The following is a 13570-nucleotide window of genomic DNA, read 5'->3' on the forward strand; positions in this document are numbered from 1 at the left end:
CCTTAACCCCTAACATTTAGACTAAAAAAAAGAAACCAAACTATTCATTTAATTATTAACAACAAATAAAAACCCCAAAAACCAAAGAAAAACAGGAGACTCACCCGATGCTCCCCTGGTCCATCTCCACCGGCGGGGACGTCCTCTCATCTCCTGACGCCCCCCCGTCCTCCATCCCAACCCATGACCCAGGCAGTGTGTTGGGTCCTCCCTCCCCACCCACCCCTCCCTGTTTGCCTCGGGGCTGCATGTAGGGGACCCCATCTCCTCAAACAGGAGTTGGGATCCCTCTAGCAAACAGCCCACCGACCCCTCACTGGAGTCATCCACTAAAATGCAAGGGGCTGAGGCAAACCGGGAGGACAAATTACCCCCCGCCACTCTCTTAGCCCCCCCCTCCACACCCCCCTCCCTCTCACAACCTGCCAAGCTCCCCCTCTTCATCCCTTTCTTCTTTGGTGAAGGAGGTAGCGGGGAGACACAACGTCCCATCCCCGCTAAATCCTCCACCAAATCCCTAATTTCGACCTCGAGGAAGCCTGGCAGGCTGTCCCCCCACTCCTTTCCCCCATCTCCCCCTCCCACCCCCTCACCTCCGTCCGTCCCCGTCACTGTCACCACTCCCTCTTCCACTCCTTCTCGCACCACTGTCCCACTCTCCCTCTTCTCTGCTCCTTCCTGTTCTTCCGCCTTCTTTTTCTTCTCTCCTTCTTTTTCCTTCTTTCCATCTTCACTCCTTTCTTTTCGCCTCTTCCTTCTTCCCTTCTTCGTCCTTCTCCGTCCTTTCCCCTGTGCCATCCGTACAATCCGCACGCGTCCTTTCTTTTCTCCCCCCATCCCCCGCTCCCCCCCCCAGCTGCAGACGCGTATGACCTGTGACGAGCCAGGCAATCACGCCACAGGTGTTCTCGGGAGCCACACCCGTGGCAAGCCTTGGGCTCGTCACACTCCCTGGCCTCATGCTCTTCCGACCCACAAAAGCGACACTTCTTGTTGCTGCACGAGGCCAGGATGTGTCCATAGGCCATACAGCGCCTGCAGAACGGGGGCTGACGTGCATAATATAATGTCCCCCTGTCAGCCCCCAGGGAGAACATAGCCGGGGGATGGAGGTACCCTCCCAATCCCTTTGGATCTTCTCTGAGGAGGGCCTGAAACCCCCTCCTCCCCGTCCAAAATCCCAACGAGTCCGTGAGGTGCCTTCCTGAGGAGACATTATCCATGTATCTCCCCAGGAAGGCCCTCACCTCTTCATCCTTTACAAAGGGGTTGTACATGTTCACTGTCACCATTCTAAAATTATTTCTCGCCAGACTCTTGACTTCATACAGTCCCATCGGCCCTGTGTCTCCCGCTTCTTTCACCTTCTTGATAATTTCGTCGTGCTTGCTCTCTGTATAGAACGCGACTTCGAAAGCTCCCTCCAAAGAGTTCCCTTGTAGGCAGAACACTTCATTTACCTTCAGCTTTAGAATCCCCATCAAAATGGTCCTACCAAACGTCTCGCGTCCAAAAGGCTCCTTTGTCTTCTCTTTCCACGAAAACCTAACCATGTCTGCAAGTCCGGTCACCGGGACCGACCTATATGATGTGTTTTGCGCCATCTCCGCAAGGAGGATGACGCACGTGTTTCCCACACTTTTCCAAAACCAGAAAAAGTAGTGAAAAATCCAAAATGTTGTACCGCTCTCCTGGGACGACCTCTTGGCTCAGGGGCTCTAGGACACCTCGGTGTCAAGCTTGATCTTAGTCGGAAGGCCGAGAAGCGATCAAACACGAAGGGACACGAACCCTCAATCTACTGATTCGAAGTCAGACACCTTAACTGCAACACCATGAAGTGTCGTTTCTGTGAATCGGGAGAGCACGAGGCCAGGATATGACCATAGGCCATACAACGCCTGCAAAATGGAGGCTGACGGGCATAGTATAGGGTTCCCCTGTCAGCCCCCAGGAGAACATCGCCGGAGGATGGAGGTAGCCATCCACACTCTTCGGGGACTCCTGAGTAACGCCTGGAAACCTCTTTTCCCGTTCCAAAACCCAGGGAGTCCCTGAGGTACCTCGCTGAGGAGACATTGTCCATATATCTCCCCAGAAAGGCCCTCACATCTTCATCCTTCACGTGCAGATTATACATGTTCACGGTGACCACCCTTAAGTTGTTTCTTGCCAGGCTGGTCACCGTGTAATGGCACAGAGGACCTTCTTCTTTCTCTTCCTTTACCTTCTTCATTATCTCGTTATGTTTTTCTTCATCATGCAAAGTCACATCATATCCCTTCTCCACCGGGTTCCCCTGGAGGCAGAGAACATCGTATACCTTTAGTTTAAGGCACCCCATTAGTATGGTCCTCCCGAATGTTTCTCTCCCGCAGGGCACGTTTCCTTTTTCCCTCCAAGAGAAGCGTATCGTGTTGGCTAAACCAATCCCAGGAACCGACCGAGGCATCTTTTCCTGCGCCATCTCCGCAAGGAGGATAGCGCACCTGGCTCTTGAAAATCCTCCAAAACAGGAAAAAGAGGAATCCAATTTTAGCAAAAAAAGAAATGAAATACAAAATAACACAAAAAAAAAAACGGGAAAAACAAAACAACCTTTACCGCCCTTCTACTTCGACCTTTTGACTCAGCGAGCTCTGGGGCACCTCGGTACCAAGCTTGATCTGAGCCAAGAGGCCGAGAAGCGATCAAACACGAAGGGACACGAACCCTCAATCTACTGATTCGCCGAGGTTGCCTGCCTCGTACTCGAGTTCGATTAACCTTTGGATACGATCCACCTCCCTCCTTTCCTCCCTTTTTTTCCTTCTACAATATCCTATTATAAAAGCCCTTATCCTCAACTTAACTAAATCCCACCACTCTAACACCCCCTCGCACATGGACCGGAGGCCGTCAAGCCTCCGAAAGAAACAAAAAAATGCCTCAACGAAAGCTTGCTCCTCCAGTATATCCCGATCTAACTTCCAGTACCCCCTACCGAAGAGGCAGACTGGCAACCCCACGTCGTGATCCGTGAAGAAAACAGGCAACAGCCGCCCAGACAACTGACCCAAAGACCTGGATACAAAAATGTAGTCGAGCCTCCGCGCAACCCCCCTGGAGTTGCGCCATTTGGACCGACCATTGCCGGAGTAGTGTGCAGGCCACCATCAACCAGACCATGGCAAGCCATTAGCCCAGAGATGGCACCTGCACTGCTATCACCGCCTACCCCTAAATCTATATTAAAGTCTCCTCCTATCACCAAGTGCCTGTTTGTAACACACAGGGGCGCCAGACAGTCCACCATCTCCCTCCTGTCTGCCGCCACCTGTGGCCCATACACCCCAATTAACCTATATCTAGCTTCTCTAAACTTAACATCTATCCCCAAAACTCTACCCTGCATTATTACAAAAGTGTTCTCTATTTTAACCTCTCTATGCCCACACAAAATCCCTACTCCTGTTGAGTGCACCCCTCCTATGCCCCAAAAAGATTCCCCCTTATCCCACTCCCTCTTAAATCTACACACATCCCCACCATCCCTCAGGTGAACCTCCTGTAAAAACAGAAATCAAACCCCACACCCTCTAAATAACAAAAACGCCCTCCTTTTAACATTATTCCTTAACCCCTAACATTTAGACTAAAAAAGAAACCAAACTATTCATTTAATTATTAACAACAAATAAAACCCCAAAAACCAAAGAAAAAACAGGAGACTCACCCGATGCTCCCCTGGTCCATCTCCACCGGCGGGGACGTCCTCTCATCTCCTGACGCCCCCCCGTCCTCCATCCCAACCCATGACCCAGGCAGTGTGTTGGGTCCTCCCTCCCCACCCACCCCTCCCTGTTTGCCTCGGGGCTGCATGTAGGGGACCCCATCTCCTCAAACAGGAGTTGGGATCCCTCTAGCAAACAGCCCACCGACCCCTCACTGGAGTCATCCACTAAAATGCAAGGGGCTGAGGCAAACCGGGAGGACAAATTACCCCCGCCACTCTCTTAGCCCCCCTCCACACCCCCTCCCTCTCACAACCTGCCAAGCTCCCCTCTTCATCCCTTTCTTCTTTGGTGAAGGAGGTAGCGGGGAGACACAACGTCCCATCCCCGCTAAATCCTCCACCAAATCCCTAATTTCGACCTCGAGGAAGCCTGGCAGGCTGTCCCCCACTCCTTTCCCCCATCTCCCCTCCCACCCCTCACCTCCGTCCGTCCCCGTCACTGTCACCACTCCCTCTTCCACTCCTTCTCGCACCACTGTCCCACTCTCCCTCTTCTCTGCTCCTTCCTGTTCTTCCGCCTTCTTTTTCTTCTCTCCTTCTTTTTCCTTCTTTCCATCTTCACTCCTCTTTCTTTTCGCCTCTTCCTTCTTCCCTTCTTCGTCCTTCTCCGTCCTTTCCCCTGTGCCATCCGTACAATCCGCACGCGTCCTTTCTTTTCTCCCCCCATCCCCCGCTCCCCCCCCCAGCTGCAGACGCGTATGACCTGTGACGAGCCAGGCAATCACGCCACAGGTGTTCTCGGGAGCCACACCCGTGGCAAGCCTTGGGCTCGTCACACTCCCTGGCCTCATGCTCTTCCGACCCACAAAAGCGACACTTCTTGTTGCTGCACGAGGCCAGGATGTGTCCATAGGCCATACAGCGCCTGCAGAACGGGGGCTGACGTGCATAATATAATGTCCCCCTGTCAGCCCCCACGGAGAACATAGCCGGGGGATGGAGGTACCCTCCCAACCCCTTTGGATCTTCTCTGAGGAGGGCCTGAAACCCCCTCCTCCCCGTCCAAAATCCCAACGAGTCCGTGATGTGCCTTCCTGAGGAGACATTATCCATATATCTCCCCAGGAAGGCCCTCACCTCTTCATCTTTTACATATGGGTTGTAAATGTTCACTGTCACCATTCTAAAATTATTTCTCGCCAGACTCTTGACTTCATACAGTCCCATCGGCCCTGTGTCTCCCGCTTCTTTCACCTTCTTGATAATTTCGTCGTGCTTGCTCTCTGTATAGAACGCCACTTCGAAAGCTCCCTCCAAAGAGTTCCCTTGTAGGCAGAACACTTCATTTACCTTCAGCTTTAGAATCCCCATCAAAATGGTTCTACCGAACATCTCACGTCCATAGGGCTCCTTTATCTTCTCCTTCCACGTAAACCTTACCGTATTTGTAAGTCCAGTCACTGGGACCGACCTATAGGATTTGTTTTGCGCCATCTCCGCAAGGAGGATGACGCACGCGTTTCCCAAACTTTTCCAAAACCAGAAAAAAAAGTAGTGAAAAATCCAAAGTTGTACCGCTCTCCTGGGACGACCTCTTGGCTCAGGGGCTCTAGGACACCTCGGTGTCAAGCTTGATCTTAGTCGGAAGGCCGAGAAGCGATCAAACACGAAGGGACACGAACCCTCAATCTACTGATTCGAAGTCAGACACCTTAACTGCAACACCATGAAGTGTCGTTTCTGTGAATCGGGAGAGCACGAGGCCAGGATATGACCATAGGCCATACAACGCCTGCAAAATGGAGGCTGACGGGCATAGTATAGGGTTCCCCTGTCAGCCCCAGGAGAACATCGCCGGAGGATGGAGGTAGCCATCCACACTCTTCGGGGGACTCCTGAGTAACGCCTGGAAACCTCTTTTCCCGTTCCAAAAACCCAGGGAGTCCCTGAGGTACCTCGCTGAGGAGACATTGTCCATATATCTCCCCAGAAAGGCCCTCACATCTTCATCCTTCACGTGCAGATTATACATGTTCACGGTGACCACCCTTAAGTTGTTTCTTGCCAGGCTGGTCACCGTGTAATGGCACAGAGGACCTTCTTCTTTCTCTTCCTTTACCTTCTTCATTATCTCGTTATGTTTTTCTTCATCATGCAAAGTCACATCATATCCCTTCTCCACGGGTTCCCCTGGAGGCAGAGAACATCGTATACCTTTAGTTTAAGGCACCCCATTAGTATGGTCCTCCCGAATGTTTCTCTCCGCAGGGCACGTTTCCTTTTTCCCTCCAAGAGAAGCGTATCGTGTTGGCTAAACCAATCCCAGGAACCGACCGAGGCATCTTTTCCTGCGCCATCTCCGCAAGGAGGATAGCGCACCTGGCTCTTGAAAATCCTCCAAAACAGGAAAAAGAGGAATCCAATTTTAGCAAAAAAAGAAATGAAATACAAAATAACACAAAAAAAAAACGGGAAAAACAAAACAACCTTTACCGCCCTTCTACTTCGACCTTTTGACTCAGCGAGCTCTGGGGCACCTCGGTACCAAGCTTGATCTGAGCCAAGAGGCCGAGAAGCGATCAAACACGAAGGGACACGAACCCTCAATCTACTGATTCGCCGAGGTTGCCTGCCTCGTACTCGAGTTCGATTAACCTTTGGATACGATCCACCTCCCTCCTTTCCTCCCTTTTTTTCCTTCTACAATATCCTTTTATAAAAGCCCTTATCCTCAACTTAACTAAATCCCACCACTCTAACACCCCCTCGCACATGGACCGGAGGCCGTCAAGCCTCCGAAAGAAACAAAAAAATGCCTCAACGAAAGCTTGCTCCTCCAGTATATCCCGATCTAACTTCCAGTACCCCCTACCGAAGAGGCAGACTGGCAACCCCACGTCGTGATCCGTGAAGAAAACAGGCAACAGCCGCCCAGACAACTGACCCAAAGACCTGGATACAAAAATGTAGTCGAGCCTCCGCGCAACCCCCCTGGAGTTGCGCCATTTGGACCGACCATTGCCGGAGTAGTGTGCAGGCCACCATCAACCAGACCATGGCAAGCCATTAGCCCAGAGATGGCACCTGCACTGCTATCACCGCCTACCCCTAAATCTATATTAAAGTCTCCTCCTATCACCAAGTGCCTGTTTGTAACACACAGGGGCGCCAGACAGTCCACCATCTCCTCCTGTCTGCCGCCACCTGTGGCCCATACACCCCAATTAACCTATATCTAGCTTCTCTAAACTTAACATCTATCCCCAAAACTCTACCCTGCATTATTACAAAAGTGTTCTCTATTTTAACCTCTCTATGCCCACACAAAATCCCTACTCCTGTTGAGTGCACCCCTCCTATGCCCCAAAAAGATTCCCCCTTATCCCACTCCCTCTTAAATCTACACACATCCCCACCATCCCTCAGGTGAACCTCCTGTAAAAAACAGAAATCAAACCCCACACCCTCTAAATAACAAAAAAACGCCCTCCTTTTAACATTATTCCTTAACCCCCTAACATTTAGACTAAAAAAAGAAACCAAACTATTCATTTAATTATTAACAACAAATAAAACCCCAAAAACCAAAGAAAAAACAGGAGACTCACCCGATGCTCCCCTGGTCCATCTCCACCGGCGGGGACGTCCTCTCATCTCCTGACGCCCCCCCGTCCTCCATCCCAACCCATGACCCAGGCAGTGTGTTGGGTCCTCCCTCCCCACCCACCCCTCCCTGTTTGCCTCGGGGCTGCATGTAGGGGACCCCATCTCCTCAAACAGGAGTTGGGATCCCTCTAGCAAACAGCCCACCGACCCCTCACTGGAGTCATCCACTAAAATGCAAGGGGCTGAGGCAAACCGGGAGGACAAATTACCCCCCCGCCACTCTCTTAGCCCCCTCCACACCCCCTCCCTCTCACAACCTGCCAAGCTCCCCTCTTCATCCTTTCTTCTTTGGTGAAGGAGGTAGCGGGAGACACAACGTCCCATCCCCGCTAAATCCTCCACCAAATCCCTAATTTCGACCTCGAGGAAGCCTGGCAGGCTGTCCCCCACTCCTTTCCCCCATCTCCCCTCCCACCCCCTCACCTCCGTCCGTCCCCGTCACTGTCACCACTCCCTCTTCCACTCCTTCTCGCACCACTGTCCCACTCTCCCTCTTCTCTGCTCCTTCCTGTTCTTCCGCCTTCTTTTTCTTCTCTCCTTCTTTTTCCTTCTTTCCATCTTCACTCCTCTTTCTTTTCGCCTCTTCCTTCTTCCTTCTTCGTCCTTCTCCGTCCTTTCCCCTGTGCCATCCGTACAATCCGCACGCGTCCTTTCTTTTCTCCCCCATCCCCGCTCCCCCAGCTGCAGACGCGTATGACCTGTGACGAGCCAGGCAATCACGCCACAGGTGTTCTCGGGAGCCACACCCGTGGCAAGCCTTGGGCTCGTCACACTCCCTGGCCTCATGCTCTTCCGACCCACAAAAGCGACACTTCTTGTTGCTGCACGAGGCCAGGATGTGTCCATAGGCCATACAGCGCCTGCAGAACGGGGGCTGACGTGCATAATATAATGTCCCCTGTCAGCCCCCAGGGAGAACATAGCCGGGGGATGGAGGTACCCTCCCAACCCCTTTGGATCTTCTCTGAGGAGGGCCTGAAACCCCCTCCTCCCCGTCCAAAATCCCAACGAGTCCGTGATGTGCCTTCCTGAGGAGACATTATCCATATATCTCCCCAGGAAGGCCCTCACCTCTTCATCTTTTACATATGGGTTGTAAATGTTCACCGTCACAATTATAAAATTGTTTTTCGCCAAACTCTTGACTTCGTAAAGGCCCATCGGCCCCGTGGCTCCAGCTTCTTTTACCTTCTTGAGAATCTCGTCATGTTTGCTCTCTGTGTAGAAAGCGACGTCGAAACTCCCTCCAAAGAGTTCCCTTGTAGACAAAAAACTTCATTCACCTTTAGCTTCAGTATCCCCATCAAAATGGTCCTACCAAACGTCTCGCGTCCAAAAGGCTCCTTTGTCTTCTCTTTCCACGAAAACCTAACCGTGTCTGCAAGTCCGGTCACCGGGACCGACCTATATGATGTGTTTTGCGCCATCTCCGCAAGGAGGATGACGCACGTGTTTCCCACACTTTTCCAAAACCAGAAAAAGTAGTGAAAAATCCAAAATGTTGTACCGCTCTCCTGGGACGACCTCTTGGCTCAGGGGCTCTAGGACACCTCGGTGTCAAGCTTGATCTTAGTCGGAAGGCCGAGAAGCGATCAAACACGAAGGGACACGAACCCTCAATCTACTGATTCGAAGTCAGACACCTTAACTGCAACACCATGAAGTGTCGTTTCTGTGAATCGGGAGAGCACGAGGCCAGGATATGACCATAGGCCATACAACGCCTGCAAAATGGAGGCTGACGGGCATAGTATAGGGTTCCCCTGTCAGCCCCCAGGGAGAACATCGCCGGAGGATGGAGGTAGCCATCCACACTCTTCGGGGACTCCCTGAGTAACGCCTGGAAACCTCTTTTCCCGTTCCAAAAACCCAGGGAGTCCCTGAGGTACCTCGCTGAGGAGACATTGTCCATATATCTCCCCAGAAAGGCCCTCACATCTTCATCCTTCACGTGCAGATTATACATGTTCACGGTGACCACCCTTAAGTTGTTTCTTGCCAGGCTGGTCACCGTGTAATGGCACAGAGGACCTTCTTCTTTCTCTTCCTTTACCTTCTTCATTATCTCGTTATGTTTTTCTTCATCATGCAAAGTCACATCATATCCCTTCTCCACCGGGTTCCCCTGGAGGCAGAGAACATCGTATACCTTTAGTTTAAGGCACCCCATTAGTATGGTCCTCCCGAATGTTTCTCTCCCCCAGGGCATGTTTCCTTTTTCCCTCCAAAGAGAAGCGTATCGTGTTGGCTAAACCAATCCCAGGAACCGACCGAGGCATCTTTTCCTGCGCCATCTCCGCAAGGAGGATAGCGCACCTGGCTCTTGAAAATCCTCCAAAACAGGAAAAAGAGGAATCCAATTTTAGCAAAAAAAAAGAAATGAAATACAAAATAACACAAAAAAAAAAAACGGGAAAAACAAAACAACCTTTACCGCCCTTCTACTTCGACCTTTTGACTCAGCGAGCTCTGGGGCACCTCGGTACCAAGCTTGATCTGAGCCAAGAGGCCGAGAAGCGATCAAACACGAAGGGACACGAACCCTCAATCTACTGATTCGCCGAGGTTGCCTGCCTCGTACTCGAGTTCGATTAACCTTTGGATACGATCCACCTCCCTCCTTTCCTCCCTTTTTTTCCTTCTACAATATCCTATTATAAAAGCCCTTATCCTCAACTTAACTAAATCCCACCACTCTAACACCCCCTCGCACATGGACCGGAGGCCGTCAAGCCTCCGAAAGAAACAAAAAAATTAGTCAACGAAAGCCTGCTCCTCCAGTATATCCCGATCTAACTTCCAGTACCCCCTACCGAAGAGGCAAACTGGCGACCCTACCTGCAGGAACACCCCGTCGTGATCCGTGAAAAAAACAGGCAACAGCCGCCCAGACAACTGACCCAAAGACCTGGATACAAAAATGTAGTCGAGCCTCCGCGCAACCCCCCTGGAGTTGCGCCATGTAGGACCGACCATTACCGGAGTAGTGTGCAGGCCACCATCAACCAGACCATGGCAAGCCATTAGCCCAGAGATGGCACCCGCACTGCTATCACCACCTACCCCTAAATCTATATTAAAATCCCCTCCTATCACCAAGTGCCTGTTTGTAACACACAGGGGCGCCAGACAGTCCACCATCTCCCTCCTGTCTGCCGCCACCTGTGGCCCATACACCCCAATTAACCTATATCTAGCTTCTCTATACTTAACATCTATCCCCAATACTCTACTCTGCATTATAACAAAAGTGTTCTCTACTTTAACCTCTCTATGCCCACACAAAATCCATACTCCTGTTGAGTGCACCCCTCCTATGCCCCAAAAGGATTCCCCCTTATCCCACTCCCTTCTAAATCTACGTACATCCCCACCATCCCTCTGGTGAACCTCCTGTAAAAAACTAAAATCAAACCCCACACCCTCTAAAAAACGAAACACCGCCCTCCTTTTAACACAATCCCTCAACCCCCTTACATTTAAACTAAACAATTTTACAGAAATATTTTTTAAAAATTTACAACAAAACCTCAACAAATAAACCCAAAACCAAAGAAAAGACAGGAGACACACCCGATGCTCCCCTGGTCCATCTCCACCGGCGGGGACGTCCTCTCCACTCCTGACGCCCCTCCGTCCTCCTCCATCACCCCAACCCATGACCCAGGAAGTGTATTTGGTCCCCCCACCCTCCACCCCCCCCTCCCTGTTTGCCTCGGAGCTGCACGCAGGGGACCCCAACTCCTCCAACAGGAGCTGGGATCCCTCTAGCGAACAGCCCACCGACCCCTCACTGGATTCATCCACCAAAATATAAGAGGATGAGGCAAACAGGGAGGCCAATTTACCTCCCCCGCCACTCTCTTAGCCCCCCCTCCCTCTCACCTCCTGCCAAGCTCCCCCTCCTCATCCCTTTCTTCTTTGGTGAAGGAGGTAGCGGGGAGACACAACGTCCCTTCCCCGCTAACTCCTTCACCAAATCCCTCGTCTCGTCCTCGAGGAAGCCCGGCAGGCTGTCCCCCCACTCCCTCCCTCCATCTCCCCCTCCCAACCCCTCCCCTCCCTCCGTCTCCGTCACCGTTCCCTCTTCCACACCTTCTCGCACCAAAGTCCCCTTCTCCCCTCCTTCACGTTTTTCCATCTTCTTTTTCTTCTCTTCTTTTCCCTTTTCTTCTTCCCGCCTCTTTCCTCTCGCCTCTTGCTTCTTCCCATCCTCTTCCTGCTTCTTCTTTTCCCTTGTGCCATCCGTACAATCCGCACTCGTCCTTTCTTTCCTCCCCCATCCCCCGCTCCCCCCCAGCTGCAGACGCGTAAGAGCCGTGACGAGCCGGGCAATCACGCCACAGGTGTTCTCTTGAGCCACACCCGTGGCAAGCCTTGGGCTCGTCACACTCCCTGTCAGCCCCCAGGGTGAACATTGCCGGGGGATGGAGGTACCCTCCCAATCCATTTGGCTCTTCTCTGAGGAGGGCCTGATACCACCTCCTCCCCGTCCAAAAACCCAGAGAGTCCTTGATGAGCCTTCCTGAGGAGACATTATCCATATATCTCCCCAGAAAGGCCCTCACCTCATCATCCTTTACATAGGGATTATATATGTTGACGGTCACGATCCTAAAATTGTTCTTCGCCAGACTTTTAACTTCATAATGGGCCATCGGCCCCGAGACTCCAACTTCTTTTACTTTCTTTAGTATTTCATCGTGTTTACTCTCCGTGTACAACGTGACATCAAACACTCCCTCCAAGGAGTTCCCTTGCAGACAAAAAACGTCCTTGACTGTTAGCTTCAGGATTCCAATCAGTATGGTCCTGCCAAAAATCTCCCGCCCAAAAGGCTCTTGCGTCTTCTCTTTCCATGAGAACCTTAAGGTGTTTGCAAGCCCAATCCCAGGGATCGGCCTATATGTGGATTTTTGCGCCATCTCCGCAAGGAGATGGACGCTCTCCTCCTGAAAAAGACAAACCAAAAAAAGGAGGGAAAAACCACAAAAAGAGAACTTGAGAGAACATTTTAGAATTTACTAACCTTTTACCGCCCTTCTACTTCGACCTTTTGACTCAGCAGGCTCTGGGGCACCTCAGTACCAAGCTTGATCTGAGCCAAAAGGCCGAGAAGCGATCAAACACGAAGGGACACGAACCCTCAATCTACTGATTCGAAGTCAGACACCTTAACTGTTTCCCCCCCTCATCAATCTACGCACTATACCCCATAATGACAAAGCAAAAACATTTTTTAGAAACATTTATTTTTAAAAAACTGATACTTTGGGTCCACATACTTATGTAAATTGTAATGATTGTCATCGGCAGAAGGAGAAGAGAACCAAAGTGCAGCGTGGTACTTATTCATAATATTTTTAATAAAGATGAATACTCAAACAAAAACAACAAACCGACAAATGAACAGTTCTGCAAGATGCAACAAAAACATTAAACCGAAAATAACTACCCACAACCCATAGTGGGAAAACAGGCTGCCTAAGTATGGTTCTCAATCAGAGACAATGAATGACAGCTGCCTCTGATTGGGGACCATACCAGGCCAAACAGCTAGACATATAACACACAGAACAAAACGGAATGCCCAGCCCAACTCACGCCCTGACCAAACTAAAATAGAGACATAAAAAAGGAACTAAGGTCAGGACATGACATAAATAATCAAGTTTCTACAACCTTTATTGGAGTCCAGCTATGGTAAATTCAATTGAATGGACATGATTTGGAAAGGTACACCTGTCTACAGTATGTGACTCGTTTCAGGAAACTAGGCGTATGTTACACATCACTACTTCACAGGAGAGGGATTTGAATGTAAAATGCGTTCTGAAACATTTGAACTTTCATGTGCTTTAATAAACTTTTATTCCATCTATAAATATAATAATTAAATCAGAGCCCAGTTTGTTTAACCATGGAAAAGTCAGGAACCTTCCCACTAGCCATGATAATGGATGGGCTAGACATGCCGGGAGATGAGTTTGGATTGGTTTGCCATGTAGCGTGCTTCTGTCTAATGGGAGTTGTGTTGATAGTCCTAACACACCGTTTTTGAAAGAATATGTTAGCCATTGAGAACTACAAATGTTTAGCTACTTTTCTCAACATTAATGCCCTGAATTGAGCTACTATGCAAGAAACCATTTCAGTGTACTGTTTACACCTTTATCCTGTGCATCTGAA

This window comes from Oncorhynchus keta, chromosome 10 (assembly GCF_023373465.1).
Source record: "Oncorhynchus keta strain PuntledgeMale-10-30-2019 chromosome 10, Oket_V2, whole genome shotgun sequence".
NCBI lineage: Eukaryota > Metazoa > Chordata > Actinopteri > Salmoniformes > Salmonidae > Oncorhynchus > Oncorhynchus keta.